This window comes from Camelus ferus, chromosome 20 (assembly GCF_009834535.1).
Source record: "Camelus ferus isolate YT-003-E chromosome 20, BCGSAC_Cfer_1.0, whole genome shotgun sequence".
In the NCBI taxonomy this organism is placed as follows: domain Eukaryota; kingdom Metazoa; phylum Chordata; class Mammalia; order Artiodactyla; family Camelidae; genus Camelus; species Camelus ferus.
In genome coordinates this window covers 27,483,713-27,510,985 of record NC_045715.1, presented here as the reverse complement: position 1 = coordinate 27,510,985, position 27,273 = coordinate 27,483,713, and the positions used below count along the sequence as shown (strand labels likewise).

The window sequence follows — 27,273 nt, the reverse complement described above, 5'->3', positions numbered from 1 at the left end:
TTACCATGGTATATTGACAGTGAGTAATTGCACAAAAGGCACAAACTTTGATGCTAGTTCTTCATTCCACAGATCACTCCATAAATAAGCGATGTGCTTCATGGTCAGCAACTAGTCATGTCACTTCTCTCACCTCTGTGGTGACTGGTCACTGCACATCTGTTAATCAGTTCATGCACAGACAGCAAAGTGCGCGGCTGTGTTGTTTCCATGTCTCCTGGTGATCGACCCGTGTGGCACTTTGCAAAAATGGATCATCTAAAAAGGAAAATGGCCAACAAAGAGAAAAGCACAGCAAAGAGACCAAAAGCTGATAACACTGAAGTGGAGTAAAAAATCAAATGTAAATGGAGTCACAGAAGAAATAGCTGACCGTGGGAGAGTGGGCACGGCTGCCCCTCGGGAGACTGTAGATAACGCAGTCAGATGGATTTAGTGAAGGACAGCTAACTGACATTAATGAGGAAAGTGGTTGTCATGCAAAGGATGAGGCTATCCCAGAGGAAGTGACGTGGGCAAAAACTTCACATTAAAGGAACTCTTGGAGATATTTATGACATTGAAAGTGCAAAGGACAAGACATTGGAAGTTGATTCAAACTTAGAAAGGAGAGAAAAGATATTTGCTCTTTATTGTAAGATGAAAAAAACCCATAGTTGAAAGCTGTTTGCTCTTTATCTATATGATGAGAAGAAAAAGGCAAGCACTGGTCAAACTATTCTTGAGAAGTTTTTTTTACAAAGAAACAAAACACTGTAATTCTGTTTCTAATATTTTAAATAAGTTAGAAAATTAATATTTTAAACACTGTCTTTACTATTTTTAAAGAATTTCCCTGTATGTTTCCCTATACAGACCCTATCACCTACAGTGAGAGTTTTTAAAGTTAAAAAACATTTTTTTTGAAAGATCACAGAGCAATAACAAAATTTCCCATGGATTTTTAAGATGATTTTGCATGGTTTCAGCTTATGTGGTCATTGTTATGGCCCTGAACTACTGTGCAGAGGGAGGACTGCCTCAGTACAGAATAACATATTAGCTATAAAACAATGTGTGGGGGGTGACAAAAACTCAGTTCAATGTTTCTGGTTAGGTCTGGAGGAGGCAGACAGGGGAATGTGACCAGGGAGGTGAACACAGGGGGCTTTGGCTGCATTTGTAATATTTTATTTCTTAAGTTGGTGTAGTAGTTTCAATAACATTGGTTGTGTTTTCTTAAATTTCTTTTTGCTTGTTAAAAATTTCTTATTAGAAATGTAGACATGAACCATACAAATAAACATATCCAGTGGGTCCATTTCTTTGCTATAAATGATGAACACTGGCCCTGACTAGTGGAAGAAGAAGGACAAGATCAGGGCTGGTTATTTAGGGGACGCTTCCTGAAAGAAGTGGTAACTCAGGAGAAAGAAAAGACAAGAGGAGGAAGAAGGGGTCTGAAAAGGCAGAGAGCACAGAGCTCCACGGAGAAGCAGGCCCTGGGGTCGCAAAGACCCTAGAAAGATTCCAGGCGCCCCAGGATGGAGGCTGGGGGTGAATGTGGAGGAAAAGGGGCTGCAGGAGGCCAAGGTTCTGATCTTTGTCCCACTGCTGACAAGCCCAGTGCCCGGGACAGGTCCTTCATCTTCCTGGGCTTCACGTGTCTCGTCAATAGAATGGGGAGCTTCTCTTATCAGAAGAGATGTTTTCTAGATGTCCCCTCCAGGGTTAATTATATTTCTTTCTTGCATACGAGGGTTAAGGCCAAGTGTTGCAAGTTCTCCCAACAATGGGCTGTGTAACCCATTTCTGGGCAAAGGAGGACTGTTCCCATCTGCCCCTCCAGGCAACCCTCGGGAGAATGAACTGCCATTGTGAAGAGGAAGTAAGACCTGTGTCAGCGTGATCATCGTCACTGTCACCTTCCCTTTTCTCCCCGCGGAGGCCACCAGAAGCACGCTCGGGTCACCAGCATCTCCGCAGGGGCTGATTGGGAAGAATTTCCAACAGTGGTACTGGTACCTGGCAGTGGCGGTACAGGGACCCCGTGTGATTGGAAGATATAGGCGCGACGCTGACCTCCAGGAAGGCGGTACTGGCCTCTCAAGGATTTGGGGCAAAGAGAACAGAGGGATAGAAAACATTCTCCATCCTGTTTTTCTTGGAGCCTGAAGGGAAGACAAATTCTTATCTTCTCGTTCCCACCCTCCTCTGCCTTGTCTTCCCAGGGGGCCTTCACAGTCCCTAAATCCTTCACAACAGAATCGGCTCCCAGAGGATAGGGGAGAACTGCAGCCTGCCCTTCTCATAGCCTGTCATTCATTCTGGATCTCTTTCTCATCACCTTCCTTCCAGTTCTAATTTAATCCCTGGTGCCTCTCTTCCCAAATGACAGAACCAGATGAAAATCAGGAAGAAAGGACATTTCTGCAGAGGTGAGAGCCAGGTGCTTCGGAGACATCGCTCTGTCCTCCAGGGATGAGGTAGATTTTCCTAAATCTATTATTAATAAGATGAACAAAATTTTCAAGAATTTATAGCTTTCAGAAAACATTCCAGTTGGGAAACACTTGTCTGGGACTTGAGGTGACTCAGCTCTTTATTGTTCAAAGCAGAGATGCATAGATATGTTGAGAAGGTAGCAGGTAATGTGAACCCACTGGAGAAGGCAAGAATGGCTACGTGGGTGAAAAAACAGTCCTTTTAGTGGGGTAAATGATAACTACCATTTATTGCAACCACAGGTGTTGTGCTAAGTGTTTCACATGCCATCTGCACAACTACCCATGATGTAGGTCCTATTATTAGGCCCATTTTACAGGTGAAGAAATAGAGGACGCAAGGCAATGTGCCTAAGACCATAGAGCCAGACAGAGCCACTCATACAGTAAACGGCTGACGTCTAGGAGAATGTGTGATTTGCTTGTGGGAGTTAATCATGCCTAGGTAATAAACTGCCATCATCTTTTATACATCTATCTTTTCGTCAGTTGCTACCACTTACTTTCCTTAGACTCAGCAAAAGAGGAACCCCAGATGGAGTGCTGGGCTGGCATTAGGACAGTTCCATTCCACAGCCAGCTCAGTCCTTCCCTTTGTATGTGACCCTGGGACTTTGTCTGCACATCTGTCAGAGGAGGCAGTGCGACTCCCTAGCTTCAAACGTCCATCCCAGTCCCACCATCCTGTTGCACATCCATCTACTGACTCCATGGAGGGTGGGGGATCGCAGAGCAGCTGCTGTTTGTGACTTTTCCAGGGCTCCTCCCACCTGGGCATCGCCCCCATGTTGGCTCTACCTTGCAGCGAAGCCAGCCGTGTAGGAGGGCCTAGCTGCCTGTCCCCTTTGAGTTCTCCCTTTTGGGATGTCTTTTCACACCTCCCAGTGCTGAGTGGGAGTGGATGAATGCCACATGTTTGCTCTGATGAGGCCTCTTCCTTCCCCTCCATGGAATGCTTTCAGCACAGGACTTGGGGATCGATGCCTCTAACCTGGCTTTCTGTGAGCTGCTCAGGGATGTCTGCAGAGCAGTGATCCATCACTGCCGCTGTGGGAGCCCTTCTTCCCTGATCCCCAAAGGCTGGAGGAAATGCCTCCTTAGCCAGAGCTGGTCCCTAACTCATGGAGGAGATGAATTAATTACATAGCCTCAGGCACATCGTGGTCCCTCTCTGGGCCACAGTTTTCACAATTGTACAATGAAAGGATTGGGCCAGACAGTCCCCTAAGATACTTCCATCTCTAATGCTGTATGGTTAATTTCATTTCTGTGTTTGTTTCATGTTCCTCCCAATATCTGCTGGTTGAGCTGTTAAGCTGCCTCCAACACCTCACTGGAGGGACATAGCACACTGGGCTAAATGCTGTTTTGTTAGGCTAACTTGCTATTAAAACATGGTTAATATTGAAGTCTTGTTTATGAAGTAGCACTGAATAGAAAAGGCAGAAGAGCAAAGAGGAGGCACACAGTGGTTAGGACATGGGGAAAACATGTCTAACAGCACTTGAGAAGGAGCTCAGAGAGATGAGGTGTTTGAGTTTCATACTCAGTGGATTCTTTGGGCTCTAATGTTGCTCTAAGTTAATAATTTGTAAAAAATGTGGCTAATGAGACAAAGGGGCCTTCCAAATTTCATCAAGGAGCCTATGGGGCTTCCCTAAAATTTCATTAGAAAGAGACCAATTTAAAGATTAACTAATGCAAGAGATGTAGCTATCTGATTGTAGCAGGCCCATGAGGTGGTGGAGTGAGAGAAGTTCCTGGCAAATGATCGAGACCAAAAAAAGAGGAGAGCTGAGAAGGAGAGAATTGGTGTTTCTGTGGCCCAGAGTAGAAGGTTCCCTTTCCAAATGATGAGTTCCAATATCCAAAGAGTGATGCCTTTGGAATCAAGCCCCTCTGTACCGATGGAGTGAAAATAACCTTGAGATGACATTCAACTTCCTTTCACTTATTCAAAATTCCTCAATAGAAAAAAAAAATTCCTCAGTAGCTGTTTAATCAAATTTAGTCTCTTTGCAAGCCTGCCCAACAAGAAGCACCTGTGCAAATATCACTGCTAAACTGCCAGATAAATCTCCTACTATAAATAATAACAGCAGCTATGAGTTACAGTGCTTTCTACGGAGAAGGTACTTCACACACATTTATCTGTAATTTTTATAATAACCCTGCATGGTGGGGATTGATATTTCAGGGCTACCATGCAGATGGCACATTGCACAGCTCTGGGACACCATTCACACTGGAGTCTTTATGAATGATATCTTCTGAAGTTGTGCAGTAGACAACCTGTACTACTGTACAGGTTTAATCATAGTATAACAAGACTTCTACAGTGTTCAGTATTGTTCTAAGCACTTGCATACATATATGTCAGCTCATTTAATCCTTGTACCCACCATGCAAGGTGTCTGGGTTCAAAATATACCTTCTGTCATCCTACATTGCCACTTGGCCAGTTATTTTAATACACTGTCACATGGCATCTGGTCAGCCTCTGCCTGTGACTACCATGCATCTGTCAAAGGGTGACTGTACTGAGTTCCTGGACCTGACAGGCTAAGAACTAGGCCCTTGAGCCTAACAACCCACTGAGGCAGACATTCTGGGAGGCCCTCCCGAGTTGGCCAGGGAGCCACTTTCCATGTATATCAGTCACCACGTTCACCACGCATCATTGTCCCTTCCTGAGGAAGGGGCACACATTCCACATTTTTGTAGAGTAAGAACATAAAGCACTTTGAAAGATTATGAGCTGAGTCGGTAATAAAAAGAAAGCAGAGGAGCAATCTGATGACCACTCCAACCTCAAACCGTCACATCCGAGGTACCAAGGAGGGTGACAAGACAATCCTCAGATCATTTGACTTTTATAACTGATTTCTGGTTGGGCTCAGCACCTTGTGTCCCAGAAGGAGGGAAGAGCCCGTGGTGGTCCTTTCGAGAGCCCTGGTCCTAGCTCCTGCTTTTACTTGCATGCTGGTGTGATATGTCGGCCATGCACATGGCTAGAGGAATCCTTTTCTGGTTAAATCAGATGAAGCATCAAACATTCATTCACTGGCATGAATCGTGAAGGCCACCACTCACGCCCTGTATGTATGTGTGAGGTGGCTGCCCTGGGTCTGTCTCCTCTGCTACCCCCGTCAGCCAGTTTTAATATAACAAGCACCCTCTGTCCCTCAGGTGGCGAGGGCTTCTGTCCTCCACATCCATGTAGCCCCCATGGATTCCAAGCCATCTTGCTGTTGCCATAGAAACTCCACCCTGCCTGCTTGCTGCACATTTGTGAGTACAGATTGCGTCCTGTCATCTCATCCAAATGCCTGGGCCAGCTTAATTCGGGAGAGGGAGAGAGGGAGGGTGGTGTTCAGTCAGATTTGGACGACTTCATGTCCCTCAGCCACTTGGGCTTGTGGGGAAAAGCAGATCAGCTCAGCGTGGCTTCTTCAGCCCATTAGCCCTTTGTAGCCCATCTACACCGTGGGCACCCCTGCTTCACTTCCCCACGTTATTCCTCTTCCTGAATGTTCCCCAGGCCCCTCACATGTTAACTGCCATCCTTAACCCAGCCCATCTCCTCAGAGGCCTCTCCCCTGGACCAGACCCAGAGGTAGGTGTGGGGCTTGTGTTGAAAGAACTGGAGAAGGAAACTGAGGCAGAAAACCTGGTTCTTTGGGCAAATCTCCAAACTCCCCAGCCCAAGATTTTGTCTCTTCACAGGGGCAACAAAAACAGGGTATCCAAGGATATAAAAGTCATCATCCTTATTTATCCCCAAATCTTAGGAACAGTCCCCCAAGATGCCTAGTTTTCTTTAAGTCATTACTAGGATTTCTTTGAACTATTTACATTAACCCTGCTTTTTCCCCCTCAAGGTAAGTATTTTGTCATAGTTACCTTGCTGAAAATTGAGGGTTTTTTTTTTTTTTAAACTGTTTCACCAGGATCTTAAATTGTTATGATCCTTATTATAGCTTGGGCCCAATTCCTAACCATTCCTCAGAACCAAGGCAAACTCATCTCTCCTCTTGTCCTCAAAGTCACCTGTTCGGGCAGTCCCTTGCATCTCGGGAGGCTGTGAGGATGGTGCTGGTGAGCTTTGGAGAGGACTCTGTGTGGTGGGCTTCAGAGCTGGCATTGTATGTTCAAAGGTGCAGTCCAGTAGCCCATGAATATCTACTTTATTTTTTGTTGTAAAATTTTTAGTTTATAGATACATTAGCAAAAATTGTTTTATTGAACTATAGTTGATGTACAATATTGTATGTCACAGGTGTATAATATAGTGGTTCACAATTTTTAAAGGTTATACTCCATTTATAGTTGTAAAATTTTGGCTATATTCCCTGTGTTGTACAGTATTTTATAATTGTAGCTTATTTTGTACATAATAGTTTGTACCACTTAATCCCCTACCCCTATAATGCCCCTCCTCCCTTCCGTCTAGTTTGTTCTCTGTATCTGTAAGTCTTTCTTTTTTGTTATATCATGAATACATACTGAAGAAACAGTTGAAACCAATTGCTTTGAGACAGGGCATGCACACTCTTACTTGCCAGTCTCACCAAGCTATGTTGTCTTTTTACACTCTGATACTCTGATACATCACTAATGCCTAGCTTGGAGCAAAAAGGCATTGTTGTTTGCACCATCTGGGACCAGGAGATGGTCACCCCTTGGTCAGTGGCAGCATGTCTTGGCCCAGCTGTTAACCCTTTCTTGCACTGAGCTTGGTAGACTCCCACTTGCCGAATAAAAACCTATCTTTTGGAGCCAAGGTCCGTGGCACAAGATATTATTCATAGACAGGGTCAGAAAATGAAAAAGGCTCTGCTTTAAATAGGAACGGGTTCTCCTTCATGTTATTAATACACTGAGACAATTACAGTCTCCTGACAAAAATCCAAGGAAGAATAATTGATTTAGGAACTGCTTGGATCAAAGTCAGGCTGCCCTCTGATATAATGTCTCTGGGAACTTGGTGAGCATGTCGCTCAGACCATCCCCCAGATGCCGGACCCCTCCAACGGAGCTGGCCCCGGGTGGGCCGGGGTGCGGGAAGTATAAGATTTGTGGAACTGAGCTTAGCACATCCAGTTCAGAATCTGGAAGTACCAGCCAACAAAGAAAATGCTAACGGTAGTGGACAGCCCTCTAAACCAGGGCTTTAGACGTGGAGTCCATGGAGAGAATTCAAGGGATCCCTGAACTTGGGTGGGAAAATGTCACATCCTTGATTTCGCCAACTTCTAATCGCAGTCGAGCGTTTGCTTCAATCATGAACGTAGACAAACATCAGGAGGGTTCGTGGTGCCTTAGACTTTTCTACCAATGGAAATCAGTTTTTTTCATCATGTGACAAGTTTTGCAGATACCTCCAAAAAGCGTTTATACTTAACACTCCTCTAAAGGGCTTCTTAGACCTGCCTCTAGATTTTGTTTAATGGGTTAAATTACAAATATAAAGAGAGATGTATAAATAACCAGTTTTCTCATAATCCTATATATTTTACATCATGAATTTAAAAGCCTTATTCTGAGGAGGGTCCATGGGCCTCACCTCAGTGCCAAGGGGGCGCACGTCTCAAGGAAGGGTAACACTGCTGCTCTAGGTTTCCCTTTAAAAGGAGATCAACTTCTGGAACTTACAGGTAAGGCCGGACTGGAGGGGTAAAGCCTCAGAGACCCAATTTGGTCGTATTTGCCTATATAAAGAAGACTCTTAGAAAGGGAAATACTTAAACTACAGGAGTAAAATTCTAATGGCAGCATCTCAGCATTTGTGGAGAGATCTTTTAGAGCAGGGTTTAAAATATCCCTATTAAAATACTGCACGGGCAAACAACCAGCCACTCCACAGGCACCAAAGCTTGCTTTTGGTTCAGGTGGTGGCAGAAGGGTGACGAAAGGAAGGAAGGAGGCTGGGATCTCCAAGTTGCCCCGCTATAGAGCGCAGGAGAGACGCTGTGAAGACCTCTAGAGTGGCTCCCACACTGCTCTTTCAAGGGGTGGTGTGGTGAAGGCGCTGAATTTCACCTTGAGTCCAGCAGCCTTGGGGCTACAACACTCTCGGTGTCCAAGAAGCCCCCTCCTCCTCTGGTGGCTGCAGCTTACCAGGACCTGAGCCTCCTGGAGAGATGGGTTATGTGTGGGTGGGGAGGGGGACTGGGAGCTCCCCTCAAGCTGGCAGTGCAAACAAAACAGAAAACCAGGCTTTTGAAGTTTGGCCAGAACATTCTGTAAAGGATTAATTTCCTGACTGCAGGTAGCTGTGGGGTTGAAAAATCCATTTAGTGGATCACAACAAGCATTAAAAAATAGAATAGAAAATAGAGTATGTCACACCCAGGTTAAGGATTATCTTGTGAACCTGGTTTTTGTTTTATATACGTGTGTGTGAGGACTGGGTTGCAATGTGATTTATTTCTTACTGTGGATCGGAGGCAAGAGTTTAAAAAACAGTGCTGCCAAGATGCCCCTGCAGCCCCATAGAGAAATCATGGCAGTGGGAAGAGAGTGTATCCTAAAGTAATAATTCAGTTCAAGGACTCAATAATTATTTTAAGGAATATTAGAAGAAAGCACACCAAAGTTCCGGGAATGCCACCTATTATTCAGTACTAGGCTCAAATCAGGACCTCACCTTTCACGACCTCATCAATCAGTGAGGGGTGCTTGGGTGAATACAGTCAAAAACGCGGAGAGGCTATTTGAATGAACACATTTTGGGGGAAACCCTGAGGCGGGATAAGAAAAGTACGTAGAATATCACAGAGAGGGCAGGCCTGAGCCTGGGGCAGATTACAACCTGGGTCCTCACTCCATTCATGTAACCTTGTTTCTTAGTCTCTAATGAGGGGATGAAAACGCCTGGCCGGCCGACCTCATGGGAGTGGCTTCCTGAGCAAGTGGGATAATGCAGAGAGCAGCTTTGTAAAGTGTCAAAAGTGTCTGGAGTTATTGCCGTCCCGTAGGGAGGGCGACTTTCTCCTCCGTAAATCAGAGTGCTGGCAGATTTGGGGAGTGTGCCGCCGCATCCCAGAGCAGTTCATCTTCCTTCCCTTAGGACTTGAAGCCCGTTCTTCTCCCGAACCCTCCCTTGTTTCTCCCCCTCTGGAATCTTGCTCCATTAACCATGCTTCCTCGATAGCTTCAGCACCCCTTCAGATGTTCCCATTCAGCCCACAAACTCTCAGTTTTTCTCTTGGCCTCCACCAAAACTGCTCTGGAGCCTCTCCCTAAGGCCACCATAGACTTTAGACTTTTTTTTTAATTGAAGTATAGTTGATTCACAATATTGTTAGTTTCACTTTCTACAGCAGTGATTCCCTCTCTCTCTCTATGTATATATATATTTCAGATTATTTTCCGTTATAGATTGTTATAAGATACTGAAAATTGTCCCCTGTGTTATACACTAAATTCTTGTTGCTTATCTATTTTGTGTATGTTAGTTTGTATCTGTTAATCCCACACTCCCAATTTATCCCTCCCCACCCCACACCCCACTTTCCCCTTTTAACCAGAAGTTTGTTTTCTATGTCTATGAGTCATTTCTGTTTCGTCAGCATTTATTACTTGTAAACTTTTTGAGGCTAGACTGACCATTCTGACCATAGACTTCTTCATTCTCAAACTTGGCCTTCACTTCTTAGCTTCCACTTGTCTTCATTCCATTGTAGCTCAGTATAACCAAGCTTCCAGTCCCTTATAATCTTGCTAAAACTGTTCTTGCTCAGATCACCAACAATCTGTGGTAAAAATTTAATAAATACTCTTCCTAGTCCCTAATGTCCATTCTGGTTCATTTGATCTGTTGGCCACTCTTCTGCAAACTTTGGCACCAGAGAGTCACATGTTATCATACACTTTATTACTTCTCTGTGGTCTCTTCTTTCATGATCTCAGGCCTTAGGGACTCACAAGATTTTAAGCATGTGTTACATAGCAGGGCAGCACACGGCTGTAAATGGTGCTGGTGCCGTTTCCTCCTGCTGTTCACCATTCCCGTGGGGCTTGTGGGCTTACTCTTCTCCCGAATTCCCCACCGAGCCTGGTAGCATGGAGCTTCCGTTGTGCGTTGAGGGAAAGCTGAAAGGAAATGAGTAGGGACAGGACAGTGTTCCGTGTCAAAGACCCTCTTGGTCAGACTTCAATTCTGATGCTCCAGGGGAACAGAACATCTTAATCTGCATTTGCAAAAAATGCGAATAAAATATTGAAAAAACTGTCTGTTCTACAGATACTGCAATCCCTTGAGTCACAAAGCCTCCTTTGTGACCCAGGACAGCATCAAGATATTCCCTGAAAAGAATTTTGAGAGAGGGTAGTGGAAACAAAAGATCTGAAACCAGCCAATCTGTCCCCATGTCCTCTCCATAGACCCCCTTCAGTCTTTCTTTTCCAGCTGGAAGAGCTCTCCAGAAGCCAAGTTCCATTATCCCAATTACCCCACCATTTCTTGTGGATCTTGTGTTTCATATGGTCCATCTCATAATGATTCCATCTCTTCTGCCTCCATCTAGGTTGTATATGCAAAAAGCCCATCAGAAAAAACTCATCACATGCAGGGATTCTCAGTGACTGCCTAGGGGAGAAGAAAACCTCCCTCAGCTGTTTTTTTTTGTTTTTTTTTAATTGGTGGGTGGGAAGCATAAATAATTTAAAAATCTACTTCCTTGTAACAGATTCAAACAATCTTTCCAGTCACTGTACAAAGGGGAATTTATGTTTGAACAAGCATTTCCTGGAAATACTTTAACCAGTGGTATAATTTCTGATAGCTTAGGTGCTAAAGGGCAAAGATGAAAAATATGGGAAAAGCTTTTCTGAAATGCCTTTGTATCTGGAGGGTAGATATCTCTGATATTTCATAAGTCACGGCTGTTTGCAACCCGTTTACATTCAGATTCTGTTCTTGTGTCTGGTCCTTCCAAACTTGAGTCTACCAGCTGTGATCTTCCCTCGTGCAAATTCATGTCCCTCTTATCCCACAAGGGCAGGAGACCCTGGCAATACAGTGGGAAAACCAGGGCCTCGAGAATTTTGACAATTGTCTGGGGCTTTCCCTCTACTACCACTCTGGGGTTCCTCGTCTATAGTCTCTCTGCTACTGTCTGCAGAGTGGAAGGTTTTAATATCCTTCATCTCTTACAAATTAACACAGAAGTTCTGCTGACAAGCCTTACCCTTTCCAAGGTTTAAATCCCAGGGCTCTTGAGCTGTGACAATTTAAATGAGCAAGATTTCCAAAAACTGATGAGTGAGGTTTTAAATGTCTCATCGAAGCAAGTTGCCAAATCCTCCTTTAAAAACTTGTATAGGACAAAGTAGTTGGCAGGTAGTTACCTGGGGAAGCCCGCGTGTGCATGTGCAGTGATGGTGGGGAAGATATCTCTGAAGAGTGATTACAAACCAAAACAGCTGGAAGAAACCTTAGGAACAAATCCACCAACGGGCACATTATAAGAATGAATAAAACAGAGCTAAGGAAGATTAAGCCATTTGCTTAAGTGATAGTGTCAACTTTAACTTAGGTCTCCTAAGAGTAGGGCTGAAAAAATATCTAAAGAAATAATGGTTGAAAATTTCCCCAACTTGGTGAAAGTCATAAGCAGAAGGATTCAGGAAACTGAGTAGCCCCAAACAGGATAATCTCAAAGAATCCTTACCAAGGCTCAGCATAATCAAACTTCTAAAAGCTTGCGAAGAAGAAATATTGAAAGCACCAAGGGAAAAATGACAGCTTGCCTACAGAATAAAAACAATTTGAAAGACAACAGATTTCTCATCAGAGGCTATAAGGAAGTGGCACAACATTTTCTAAGTGCTGAAAAAAGAATATAAAAGACAGATGGGCCAAGTGGATAAAAAAACATGATCCAACAATATGCTACCTACAAGAAACTCACTTCAAATGTATTAATATAGGTAGATTGAAAGTAAAAGGATTGGAAAAAATAGACCATGCAAATGCTAATCAAATGAAAGCAGGAGTAGCTATATCAATACCAAAAAAAAAAGGAGACTTTAGCAAAAGGAGAATTACCAGGGACAGAGAGGGTCATTACTTGATGATAAAAGAGTCAACCCACCAAAAAGACATTGCAACTAGAAGTGTGAACAGACCAAGGGACTGACCTGAAAAATATATAGAGCAAAAACTGGTATGTTAAGGGAAAAAAAGGAGAAAGACAATCCACAATTATGGTTGGTGATTTCAGCACTTATGCCTCAACATTGATAGAACAACCAGACAGAAAACTGTATCAGCTCTTTCAGGAAGGGTGTATCCCAGGCAGAATCTAATAGATGTTTATAGGACACTCGACCCAAGAACAGCAGAACACCCGTTCTTGAGTGCCTGTGGAGCTCGACCACATTCTGGACCACAGAAATGAACTTAACAAATTTTTAGAAATTGAAATCATACAGAATGTGTTCCTGAAACAAAAAGGCAAAACAAAGATAAAATGAAAACCTCTAACTGCTTGGAAACTAAGCAACAGCTAACTAATCCATGGCTCAGAGGAAGTCTCAAGGCAAAAAAAAAAAAAAAAAAAAAAAAAATATATATATATATATATATATGTATTTTAAAATATGCTATAAAATATGTATTTATATACACTAAAGCAGTACTGAAAAATAAACTTATAGGACATCAAGATTATATTAGAAAAGAGGAAAAGTCTCAAATCAATAATCTAAGCTCCCATCTTAAGAACCTAGAAAAAGAACAAAATAAAGACAATGCAAGGAGAAGGAAGGAAATAAGAGCAGAAAGTCAATAAAATTTGAAACAGAAAAACAATAGAGAAAACCAGTAAAACAAAAAGCTGCTTTTTAAAGATTAATAAAATTGACAAACTTCTAGCAAAACTGACAAAGAAAAAAAGAGGGAGGACACACATTTCTAATATCAGGAACAGAATAGCAGGTATCACTGCAGATCCTGAAGACATCATGAGGGCACTACAAACAGCTCCACACATGTAAACTTGACCATTTAGGTGGAATGAACCATTCCTCACAAAGCACAAACTGCCCCAAGTTCCCCAGTATACAAGAGAGAAGTTGAGTGCCCTACCACTATAAAGGAAATTGAACATGCAGGTTAAAAACTCCTGAAAAAGAACTCTCCAGGCCCAGATGGTTTTACTGGCAAATTCTGCCAAGTGTTTAAAGAATAATTAATACCAATTCGACAATGATCTTTTCCAGAAAATAGAAGAGAAAGGAATACTTTTCACTTAAGAAGCCAATGCAGGCGTACTTCAGAGTTTTATGAAGAACACCCCCATGTGCCACACTCATTTGATCCTCAGCATCCTGCAAGGCTGGCGGAATGGGACAGTAAGAATAAGAACAAGGCCCGTTTGCAGGACGCGGGCCTTTATTGTCTTACAGCATCACGTTCTTTTCACCCCCTCCCTATCCCAAGATTAAATTCCTCTGTTTCTTTCTGAAGGAGGGTATGCCCCAGTGCAAAGCCAAGACTTACCCATATTGATCCTCAATTCAAGGAGTTTTGTTTATCCATTGTTCTCATTTAATCAGAGAATCATGAAAATTACTTAAGTGGATTTACTTCCAATTATTTCTTTTCAGTAAATGTCACCAAATAATTCATGAGTAAGAATTTAACTGATCAAATTGGGCCTCAAAAATACCTGCTTTCTGTTTTGTAGTTTTAGAGTCAATAGAAACCAGAGAAAAGTCGAGAGGAAAGATGCATAAATATGAAATCTGGAGCCTAGTGGGTAGAAATAAACTTAAGTAAAATTGCTCCAGGTGATTGCTTAGCACTCCTGGAACTTCTGCTTAATCTCAGGTAGCACAAGGACACAGAGCTTCTCCTACACCTAACACTCCTCAGCAGTCTTCAGAATAGTTATAAAAGACGGGGGAGGAGGGAGGCTGGTTAAAAAAAATGTTCTGCAATTCCTTTGTTAATGCTGAGTAGGGGAAAAAGAAATCTACAATAGTCACAATGCTATAAGCAGAAGTTCCAAGTTCCTGTTCAATTGTACATCCAGGGAATTATTCAATAAAAAAGTGTGCCAACTATGTATTAGGTGCTGTTCTATAGCCATTTCAAAGTCTGACTTAAAATACTTCCTTTGGAATGGATAATTCATGATTAAAATTTCAAAAATTTTAATGTACAACTCATGATTGGAAAATTGGAAGTGTACAGTGAAAAATAGTGCTGACATTGAGTGTCCCACCCCAGAGGACACTAGCATTAACAGAATCTTTTGTATAGACGTGGAAGAATGGGAGCAAATGTAAAACATATTCTCATCTACCCCGCACCCTTTTTACAAAATGATGGTTATTTTCCTCTACTTAGTTCAAAGTGCCTGATTTCAAAGTGCCTGAAGGAATTCCTCCTTCTTTTATGACTGTATAGTATTTCACGATATGCATGTGCTGGCAATTTAACCAGTCCCTTATACATGGCATTGTTTTAATTTTTTTTTTTTTGCTAATATAAACAAACCTGTGATAAATTACCTCTTACATGCATCATTTTGGAACATACATATCTAAGATAAATTTTCAGAAGTGCAGTTGCATTTGCATGTTTATAATTTTGATAGCCATTGCCAGCTTGCCTTCCTCACCAAGTGTGTTGCTATCAAACTGTTGATTTTTTGCTAATTGTCAGTATCTCAGAATGCTTTGGTTTGGAGGTGGTCCATGACCAACTTTATCATATGATCTAACACGTGGTGGCACATTTCATCACAGTATCTAAGAATTCTCATGACCTCAAGAGCAGTCCACAGAAAGCCAAGCAGAATGATCAAACAGAAAGAATACAGGATATGGCTCCCAGCTGTGAAACAGAGAGACAGAAAGATGGTAGGTGATAGTCCAACTAGAAATTGTTGGTATGTCTCTGACCTAGTCCAAAGGTCTATACGCTTTTAGTAATACTTCAGCAGAAACTTAAATATTGTCTGGAATTGGGTATTACGTTTGCTTTGATTCTGGCTTCTTTCAAAGACAATTCCTAAGTGGCAGTAGGTTTCAGCTCCCTCATCTCAGTAGGTAAATGGGCCTCACCGCTATTTGTCTGCAGAAGGCAATGGACTTGTTTAACCCAAATATTCAATTGGCATACAGTTGCTCTGACATCCGGAGCAATTCTAAAGGTTCTGTCCACATAGCAGGATTTGAATGCTCCGAAATTTGGAATGCATCTCAACATGCATGTCTTAAAGCCAACATCTTAAGCAGATTTTCCTGTCTTTCAGTTCATTTGTTTTCTTATGAAACAAGGATATTGTAACAGCTAGCAGTAACCGTGTCAGCTTGTTCTTTCAGAGGGAGCTTGTTTTCTTTATCTCGAACAGATGAGGAACTCAATAACAGATGCTGGGCTGTGTTCAACTGTTGCAGAGGAACCTACATTTGCAGGTGTAGGACAAGCTTAATGGTGAAACCACAAACAAATGCAGTAACATTCTCATTTCAGAAGTGACATCATCCAAGTTGTAGTTCTTGTATCTGCCTTTACTACAGGGACACCTTGGTTCCAGACTCAGTTTGGCTTGTGTACCTTCTACATCACTAATAAGTTGTTTTCCTAAGAAGTCTGAGTGCAGGGATTGGTGTGCTTCAAGAATCTTGCACTTTCCCATGTGTTACGGACATATTCCTGCAGCATTTTAAGGATGTGAGCACAGCTGTTGTCTCCATGGTGCCCCCATGGCTGGGGATAAACAGTTTCAATGGTGTTGCCTTAGCTCTGACCTTATGTACCGATTCATTCAGTTGAGTCTGTCACTCATCTGCTGAACAGTGGGGGCCAGGACACGGCCTTGAATGCATCTGGCTTTCGGCTGCCTGGCCAGATCACTTGCACCCGGGTCAGTATCAGAGGTGGTAACAAATCTAATCCTCCAGTGGCAATATGGTTTTTATTTTTTAATCACTTAGATTTTAATTTGTTTTTTAGTTTAGCCTCTGCATCCCTTTCTCAAGGCAGCTGGCTCCCTAGTCTAGAAACAAGTATCATAATTTTTTAGTGAATCCTTGTAGAAACAGTCTATGCATATACAAGCAAGTACATCCCAAACCCAAAGCACATTCAGCTGTACTTTAGTAATTTTTTGTCAATTGTCACAAATGTCTGTCATTAGCACACTCCTTGGGAGCACATGGTCAATAGCCCATACATACGTAACATGTCTTTTAGAGGCTGCGAGTTACATCCACAGTATTCCTCTGCAGCGGAGACCTGGCTCCTTCCTAGGATTTTGGCAGTCCCTACGTTATCAGGAACCTACTTATAAAACATCTCCTAAGTGATATCTCCTGGGGATATGTAAAATATTCTTGTTTTGAAAGCTCTTAATCATATACAAAAGCAGAAGGTTTTATTATTATCCTGTATCCAGTCTTGTTTCGACTGTCCCTTACTGGATTATTTAAAAGCAAATCCCTGATCATAATTCATTCTGAGATGACTTTTTCAAAAATGAGTAGGAATACCCATTTTAGAGGGTACAGTTTCCTAATAGCTTTTCCAAAGCTAGACCCTTACTGTGGCCAGTCCCACAATAACTATCTACCCCTCTCCATATGGTCCCTGTCGTAACCCGGAGCTGTTCAGCAGCATTCAGTGTTGAGATTTTTTCCCCCCTAAATCATTAGAATACAGCCAGAAGGGCTTCAGCCAAAGGGTTAGAAGTGATGAAGGTGGTGCAAAGCACCGAGAACCAGCCCACACGGAGCGTCGCAGGAGATGCCCTTTTCCCCATGCAGATTTTGGGAGAGGGTCCCCTTCTTCCCCATTCGCTCAACCTAAACAGGCTGGCCATATCAGACCTCCTGACTAATCATGCTTCTTTCTGCCTCATTCCAACTAATATAGCCATGTAGGAGATATTTGGAATTTTAGATTTTTTAAAAATAGCCTACTGAAAACAGAAGCTGGTGCACGAAGCCCTGGGACTCTTTCCACCGAAGACACTAGGTAGGAAAGACAGGAGATAGTGAACAGAAAAAAGATTAGAGATTTAAACACACACACACAAAGGCTTTAGCTACCAAGACCCTTAGAAGCAGACTAGAGACAGGCTGGGAAAGGTGATGCTTAAATCTATGGCTGGAGTGCAGAAATACATGTTTGACTAAATGTGTGCATGGGCAGAACAGGTCGGGGGCAGACTTTGCAGCCTGAACCAGAATGTTGCAACAATAGCCCTGGACACCAGAACACACCCGTACAATGCTTAAGCACTCACCCGGATATTTTGACAGAAGAGAATTGTGCTGGCTGAGTGAGACTTGACAAATAAGATACTTGCACAATTGAGTTCCTCACTTTTATTATTTCTAGGAAGGTAGACACCAGAAAGAAAATCAGTTCTATCTGGAGCCCAAATTTTCCAAGAAATGTATTAGGCAGGGTAGCTCTGAGATCCAGCCAAAGCCCAGGAAGTCACCTTAGGGGAGAGAGGAGAGTATTCTGGACTCCAGGGCAGGTCTTTTTTTTTTTTTTTTTTTTTAAGGAAATTAAGGACTACTTATCAGAAAGAAACACCTTGAAGATACTGGCTTGTACTGAAAAAAAGCATTTCTGAAAGGAAATTTGGAAGCCAGAAATGGCCTGGGGTACAGAACAAGAACCCAGTCAAGGGATCTGGGCCCAGCAAGACATGTCCAGGTGGAAGTCAGTGGGAGCGCCTGACTCACAGAGGGTCAGAGAAAGGCAGTCTGGAAAACACGCTCTCCTTTTCTTAAAATAGTGTGTTCCCTAATAACCCTGGACTGACTGTAAAAAATCACTATAACTCTATAGATCTTAAACCAAAGAAGGTTTCCTCCAGGTATGGAAGTGCAGAGTTGAGTTAAACCCTCATTAATCTCCCTCTTCTGGGAAAATGTCAGATTCTGTATTAGTGGTCATTGGAGCCTATTAAACAACTTAAATTGGTGTTGGGGGTTGGTTCAAGGGTAGATTTAAAGCAGAAATTAGAGCTTGCTGATGACCGGAGAGCAATGGCATGTCTCCAGCAGGACTATTGTGTTTACTAGTGGTACCAAGCGCTGCCAAACTCTGGACTAAAGTGAGAAGACCAGACAAATATTTGCTCATGAAAGAGATACTAATTATGAACATGGTTTCCGATCTTGTTGGCGCAGCACAAACTATTCTGGCCACAGGTATTCCATGACCTTGGCTTCAGTATTATATGAGCTAATTCTTCATCTTTGAAGTGTTTGAGAACTAAGTCTGAGTATTTGTATAAACTACCCATTCTTCATCCCAGTTGTTTAAACGCGTTGCTCATTTTAATTTTGAATTTTGACAGCAGGGACTTCCCCAGCACCACAGCTGGATCTACCTGGAGGTTTGACCTGCCCCTTTCTCTAAGAAACAGCATCCAACAGTCTCACATACGGGGGGCTGTTCTCAGGTGGTTTGATGTTTTCAAAAGGTGGTTTTATGGGAGGTTCCAGGACTCCTAGCTGATGCCTGTCACTTGCAAAATAGCAATCACAGTTCTCCCACCTCCTCTGTACTCATATCAAGGTTTGTGACGTCTCTGGTCACTAGAGATCAACTTCAAGCTGTTCTCTGTTGACAGAAACCTTAAAGTTTCTCCAAATCTTTCCCAAGAACATTCCTTAACTGCTTTAGTCTTTCTTCTACGTGGAGGCTGGTGACACTGGTGACACTTCAGTTTCTAAGGAGGAAGGGGAGTAAGTAGTTCTCTTACATACGTTTTGCTACCCGAGCTGGGGTGGTTTCTGTGGCAAATTTAACCTTCTTAGTTGAAAAGATGCACTTTGCATCCACCTCATGAACACATCATGTCCCTCGTCAACCTCCCTGATGAGATTGGAGGAAGGTGACCACGGCTGCCATATTCAGTTAACCAGCAGACAGTATTCCAAATTTTCAAAAGTTCCAATTTTATCAACAATATATAGAGGTGATGACAGACACTAGGTCTCTTCCCTTCTCTTTAATCCCTCTAGGCAGAACCCACTGACGTTGTAAGCACACACAAATACAGACTCTTTCATCGGGTCAGCCTGCTTCTTCACTTGGGCGCACTGACATTTTCTGAAGGCTGGTCCCTTGGGAAATTTGTGTCTAATAAGGCTAATATATTTCTTAATGACAACTTTTGAAGTCATCCCAGTTGGCTTTGGTACATGACATGGATTCAGAAACAACCACTGATTTGGGGGGCCCAGAAACAAACCGTGATCTTCCCCATCAGGTCTCAAGATGTGGGTACCCCTGGAGTCCAAACAAGATGTGACTTCCTACCAATTGACACAAACATTGTGATTTTCAGAATTTTCAATTTAGAGTCACTCAGCCAGAGTTAGCTGAATTAAAAATTGTAATGGAGCTTTTGTTGCATACCATAAAATATTTCAGCATGGCGATATACCTTTCTCTTTGCTGCCCTGTCTACTGGCTTTTTTTTTTTTTTTTTTGGTGTGTGTGAATATTTGAAAAGTACTTTGTAGAGCAACCTAAGTGTCCTACAGTAGTACTGAATTTTTGTGATCAACCTCTCTATGTTTAGGTTATTTAAAAAATCAGTTGGGAAACTTTAATCAGAGCATTCAATAGGGTGCCAAAATACATCAGTTTTTAGGGGAAAAAAAGCATTGATTTAAAATAAGGTTTGTAAACAGGAAGACATTGAAATTTATTCCTGCAAACGCAAGAGAAGAACTGTATCTATCAAAATGGCTACAATAAAAAAATAACGACCGTACCATAAGCTGGTGGAGAAACAGAGCCACTCGTACATTGCTGGTGCGAATGAGAACTCAAATAGTACACAAGATTTAATTCTTTAACCTTTTAATTTTGAAATGATTATAGATTCACAGGAAGTTGCAACAAACCTGCAGAGATGTTCCCTGTACCTGTTAGCTCTCCTCCCTCAGTGGTAACACCGTACATAACCACAGCACACCAGCAAATCTAGGAAAGTGACATCGGTACAGCCCACAGCACTTACTCAGATTTCTCCAGTTTTACGTGTGTTCCTTTATGTATGTGTATAATTTTATGCAACTTTATTACATGTGTTGCTTCATGGAACCACCATTATGGTCAAGATACAGAACTATTCCATCACCACAAGGCTGCCGTGTGTCACCCTTTTAGAGCCACACCAGCTCTCTTACCCCCATTCCTAACCCCTGGCAAGCACTATAATTTTGTTATTTCAAGAATATTCTAGAATTTTGTTCACCATTTTACAGTGTGCAATCTTTTGAAATTGGCTTTTTCCACTCAGTATAACTCCCTTGAGATCTGTTTAAGTTCTTGAGTGTATCAGTGGTTTGCTCCTTTTAATAACTGAGTACATTCAGCCCTCCATATCCAAAGGTTCCACATCCTCAGGTTAAAAATATTAGAAAGAAATTCCAGAAAGTTCCAAAAGGCAAAACTTGAATTTGCTGCAAGCCAACTACTATTTCCATAGCATCTACGTTGTATTTACAATGATTTCCATAGCATGTATGTTGTATTAGGCTTTATAAGCAAGCCAGAGATGATTTAAAGTATACAAGAGGATGTGCATAGGTTATATGCAAATATTATACTTACGCCATTTTATATAAGGGACTTGAGCATCCTCTGATTTTGGTATTCTTGGTTGGGAGGAGGGTGCGGTTCTGGAACCGGTGCCTGGCGGATACTGAGGAATAACTATAGTAGGATTGACTGTGCTGCAGTTTATTCAACTCTTTCCCCATTAAAGACATCTGGGTTGTTTCCAGTATTGGCAAATTTGAATAAAACTGCTGTGAACATTTGTGGAAAGGCTTTTGTGTGAACATAATTTTCATTTCTTTGAGCTAAATTCCCAAGAGTACAATGATTGAGTGATATAGAAACCGCATGTTTAGTTTTAAAAGACATTGTCAAACTCATTTCCAGCGTGGCGGTACATTTTACATTCCTGCCGGCGATATATGAAAATCTAGTTTCTCTTCATCCTCACCAGCATGTGGTGGTGTCAGCCTTTCTGATAGGTGTGCCGTGATAGCTTACTGTGGCTTTAATTTGCGTGCATCTAATGGCTGATGGTGTTTATGTGATTGCATGTGCTTATTTTTCATCTGTGTGTCCTCTCTGTCCTTGTATGTTGCTCCTTTTCTAACTGGACTGACATTTTTCCTCTACTGTTGAGTACTGAGAGTTATTTACATATTTTACATACAACAGCTCTGTTGAATACTTGGTTTGCAAATATTTTCTCCTGGCCGGTCACTAATCTTTTCATCCTCTAAAGAGGACCTCGGGCAGAGCAAAACTTTTAATTTTGTTGAGGTCTAAATTACCAATTTTTTCTTTTATTCATCATGTCATATCTGAGAACTCTTCATCTACTTCTAGATCCCAAAGACTTCCCATTTTTCCCCTAAAAGTTTTATGATTTTATGTTTCATGTTTTACATTTAAAGCCATGATACATTTTGACTTAGTTTCTGTATAAGGCGTGAAGTTGAGGTTAATGCTCATTTTATTTTTGCCTGTGGATGTCAGTTGCTCCAACACCATTTGTCGAAAAGGGTATCCTTTCCCATTGAATTGCTCTGGCAGCTTTGTCAAAAATCAATTGAGCACATTTGTATGGACCTGTTTCTAAGTTCTTTGTTCTGTTTCATTGGTCTGTGTCTAGATACCACCCAAACCACGCTGTCTTGATCACTGCAGCCGTACAGTAAGCCTTAACATCAGGTAGAGTGATTCCTCCCACGTTATTTTGCTTTTACAAAATTTGCTTTAGCTATTCTAGGTCCTTTCCTTTCCATGTAACCTTTAGAATAAGCTTGTGTATAACTACAAAACACCTTTTGGGGAATTTGATAAGAATTGTATTAAACCTATAGATCAGTTTAGAGAAAACTGACATCTTTACCATATTGAATCTTCCAGTCCACAAATATAGTCTCTCTCCATTTACTGGGGTCTTCTTTCATTTCTATCATCTGTATTTTGTAATTTTTCAGCATGTAGATTCTATGCCTGTTTCGTTGGATTTATACCTCAACAGTCCATTTTCTTTGGAGCAATTATAAACTGTATGGTGTTTTTAAAATTTTGATGTCACCACGCTTGTTGTTTGTACATAATAATGCAGTTGACTTTTGTGTGTTTTGCTTGTAACCTGCAACCTTGCCAAACTCAATTATTCTAGGAATTTCTGGTAATTCCTTTGGATTGTCTATGTAGGCAGTCATATCACCTGCAAATAGAAATGGTTTTATTTTTTCCATTCCAATGTATATGTTTTTCTTTTTTTCCCCCAAGATTTAAAGTTGTATAATTGTCTCCAGTTATAAGATAAATAAATCCTTGGGCTGTAACGTACAACATGATACATATAGTTAACACTGCTGTATGAGAAGAGAGTAAATCCTAAGAGTTCTCATCACGAGAAAAAATTTTTTTCTATTTATTTGATTTTGTATCTACACGAGATGATGGATATTCACTAAACTTATTGTGATAATCATTCCATGGTGTATAAGTCAAATCAGTCTGATGGACACCTTAAACTTTACAGTGCTGCAAGTCAATTATGTCTCAATAAAACTGGAATTAGAAATAAAAAAGAAAGAGCCAGACATGCTGCTAAACATTCTACAATTCATAGAACAGTCCCCCCACAGTAAGAAACTATCCAGTCTAAACTGTCTTAGTGGAGATTGAGAAACCCTGATTTATCCTCTAAAAATCATCTCTATGGCAGGGCATGTATGAGAACTCTCTGTACTTCCCGCTCAGTTTTGCTGTGAACTTAAAAAGGCTCTAAAAAAAACACATTTATTGATTTAAAAAATTAGGTTCTATAATTGTGCCTGGGAGTATGTGGGCTTGTTTGAAGAATCGTTGGATGAAACTCCTGTTTTTAATTAGACATGTTTATATCCTGTATCAGAAATACTGAAATTGAGAAGACCTGCAGTTTTGATGCATTTAAATTTAGTGAAACATTCTAAAGCATCAGAGACTGGTTTATTTAGCCAATTTTGTCTTGGAAAAATATATGTTGATGACAGGTAATGAATAGAGATAAAAATAATAAAGTACATTGGAAAGTGTTTGGGTTGATATTTATGCATTTGAATTTCAAAAAATACAATTTAGAATATCCTACATTCAGCAGATGTTCTGTGACCTTATCTGGTACTTCAGCACCTATAAAAAGCCTATTTTCACCATTAAAACTATTATAACCAATGGAAGAGTTAATTGGCCTATCCATTCCAAGTTTATTTTCATAACGTGCAACTTTGGATTGCAAGCTAAATTGGAAATAATATCATATTGAAATAGATAAAATTTTCAGAAAGATACAGTGAAAGATAATGGCTAAGAAACTTGTTGACAGTTGTGAATATATACCGATGAGAATTATCCTCCTCATAATTTTAAAAAGTTTAACTGTCAATATAAATCTTTTATTCTGCTTTCACGTAAGTGGATTTTTTTTTTATAGAAAAAATATCACTTTAAAAAGTTTAAATAGAACCGTTTAGGTCTACCAATTTAATAAAAGTCAACCTTGGTAAATATGTGTTTCAAAAAATTATAGAATTTTAACTAATTTTTTAACATCTCCTTTTACTCTAAAAAGAGTGTCCTGGTTTGGACATTAAACTACAATAATTACTTTTGGTATAACTTAACTTTGAACTCTCAGATACAGTCAGCATTATGATATTTTAAGATAGAACATCTAATATAGGTACAAGGATAAGGAATTATCTGGTAAGAGGCCCCTAGAACACTAAAAGTGGGATGGATGACCAGAGTAACCGTAATTTGGGGAAATTAGGGGACACATAAGTGGAAGCAGGTACTGGGGATTGTGCTCTTTGAAAGCTAAAGTCACCTCCGCACCTACATCGGAGAGGTGGGCTCTGGCAGCACTGACAGCTCTGCCTGCTGTGGAGCAGCGTGCTTGTGGGGAAATACAGGACTGCAGATCCAAGGGGCCTGGGAAACAAGTTTACTGAATTGGGTTAAGTTGCTGGGAGTCCCATCGTTTGCTTCTGGGCTTCTCTCTTTAATAGCAGTGATAAGTGACTTCAGTGGGGATGTACAGTGTCCCCAGTGCAACACCAGTGAAGAAAAATCTGCTGCTGCACCAGCTCCCAGGATGCCTCACCATTATCAGCGGGTACGTATGAAGGTATGGACCACGGGCATCAACCTGGAGGGTCCTTTGAGTTTATCCCAGATTCCTCTGTTCCTGCGTCCAGCCCAAGCAAAGACAGGAAAAATCCCACACACACTGAAAGTGATAACTTAGAAAAACAGACAGGAGATGCTGGCTGTCATTAATTTAAAATATTCCTATAGGTCACCATTAGACAAGTGCACAGGGAATCATTCTTTGTAATACAGATGATCATTCTAATTTTTTAAAAGTTATGCTAATTGTTTTTTTAAATAAAAAACTTGCAGTTCATTAAAATTCTGAGGTATCTTCATAATAACGATAGATAGAAGTCATGAATATTAGTTGATATGATTGAAATAAAGACATCTTCACAGATATCCAAGAAAAGTATAGGTAACCCTTCACTAAAAGGTCATAAAATTAATTTATATCCATGTTTACCCTCAGTTTTATAAACCATAGAAATCACAGTTCTTAGAGTAGAACAGAGTGTTTTGAATGCTTGTACCTGTGTTTTGATTGAGATCTTACAATGGATTTTGAAAGGCTTTATTTAGACTATATGTGTACTTAACATATGTTAATGAAACTGAATGGTTTTTAATGTGTTAAAAAAACAAAGAAGCCTGTTCTGCTACTGTTATTCTAGATGGCAGACGGGGGAGGTGCACCCGTTTCCTGGGCCTGTTGTAACAAAGTACCACAAACGTGGTGGCTTACAACAGCAGACATGAGTTCCCTCACAGTTCCCCTCGGTGGGCTAGTGGCCCAAAGTCAAAGTGTTGACAGGGCGGTGCTCTCTCTGAAGCCTCTAGGGGAGTAAGGTTCCTTCCTTGCCTCTTGCAGCTCCTGGAAGCCCCTAATACTCCTTAGCTTGTGGCCATCTCTGCCTGACTTCACGTGGCCTTCTTCCCTCTGTCTCTCTTTTCTTCTTGTAAAGACACCAGTCATACCGGATTAAAGGCCCACCCTGCTCCAGTGTGACCTCATCTAACATCCATCTTAGTTATACCTATGAAGACCTCATGGCCGCCTACACAGGTACCAGGGTTTAGAACGTCAGCCTATCTTTTGGGGGGACATAATTCAACCCACAACAGGAGGTTTAACAATTCTAGGCAAGATTCTTGAAGAAACTTCTTGTCAGTGAAGGAAAAATGTGTTATGCTCAGATTATGGGTACCTTTGGGATAATCGTAAGAGAAACAGGGATGTAAACTCAAGACAAAGAGAAATTTGAAAAATCAAAAAAGTTCAGTGAATTTGTGCTAGCCTGAAACATTGCAATAAATAATATCTTGGGATCTCTTAGAGGAACCTACCATAAGACAGAGTTTCTCATTTCGAGATTTTGAATGATACGATTACTCTACTGCTAGGCATGGATGTGATCAAAGCTCGGTTAAGATAAAATGACACTATGTACTTACATATGTCATTTGAAATACTTAATGCTATTACTGGCCCCAAAGGAAGTTCAAATGCAAGCCCAGTCATATCTCCATAGAATGAGGAACTACTGGTCTATACTGGTCTTCACTTGAGGAAGTTTCTCTAGGAAACATGAAGTAGTTCATATAAATATGCTGACATCTTTCGACAGCTGGAAAGACTCAAGCTGGATGTTAACACAGCAAAGGAGCACTCCGAACTGGAAGAAGAAGAGGCAACTGACATGCCGACATGCCGCTGTGAGAACTGCAGTGGGGGACAGTTGGATGGGAAGAGAATTATGTCAGCGCTGAAAGATTTCACAGCTGTACTCCCAAACAAACCTGCAAATGCACATTATACGTACCGGAAACAAAAGAGCCTATTATTTTGTCTTCTTTTAGATAAGTGGTAAAGTACTGGGCGGTAGCAGAAAAGATCATTCTAAAGGGCAATTTAGCCTCCTGTCAGCACCTGGGTCTTGCTAGTTGTCATTTCCAAATGTATAACTACCTTTCCAAAAAGGCAGGGTTAGGCTTTGTGTAGAATGAACCCAGTCTGATAATTCTTTTTCTACACCCAGAATAATTATTTTACTGTATTGCTTTAGGACTCAGAAAGTTTCGATTTGTAGGAAGGACTTTTGGTACATGACTGAAGGAATGATTAAAAAAATCTGACATTGGAACACTGGATGGGTAAAACATATTTAATCCCTTGATTTAAGGGAGCTCCTAGGATCCTTCCAAGCTTAAGTAATGGTAAGAAGCAGAACACAATAACACAACCCAGTGCTTCACGTCCCTCTCCACATATAGATGGTGCATAAGGTGCAGCTACATCTTGTTTGGGTTATTAAGCTCTTGTTCTAACCTCCTGACCATCCTTTTTATTTCCTGCTGTGTAATACTGGGCTGGAACCCTGCAAACCACATTTCTCCTTTGCCAGTGGGCTCTTTTATAGGTTCTGCCACGAGGGGGCACTGGAAGGAGACTGGAAGGCTGCCACTGCCAGGGGCTTGCTCAGTACTTTGAGCCTGGTTCCTGTGACTGTCACCCCAGCCACTGTTGTTCACCCTGGCCGGCAGTACTTGGCTCCAGTTCTTTCCATACACCCAGAACCAGCCTCACCATATTCCCTCAGAACTCCCCAGTGCCTG

The 27,273-nt window shown here is 41.4% G+C and overlaps 1 long non-coding RNA gene across 2 annotated transcripts; it reads left to right on the top strand.

Moving 5' to 3' along the window:
• The first annotated feature begins 1,292 nt into the window (after nt 1-1,292).
• Nucleotides 1,293-27,273, top strand: LOC116658273. Of its 2 annotated transcripts, XR_004313578.1 has the most exons (5): nt 1,293-2,465; nt 5,673-5,774; nt 24,573-24,679; nt 25,623-25,723; nt 26,286-27,273. It is a non-coding gene; the product is annotated as an uncharacterized LOC116658273 (long non-coding RNA). The 2 variants fall into 2 exon arrangements; XR_004313577.1 differs by having other exon boundaries at nt 24,573-25,723.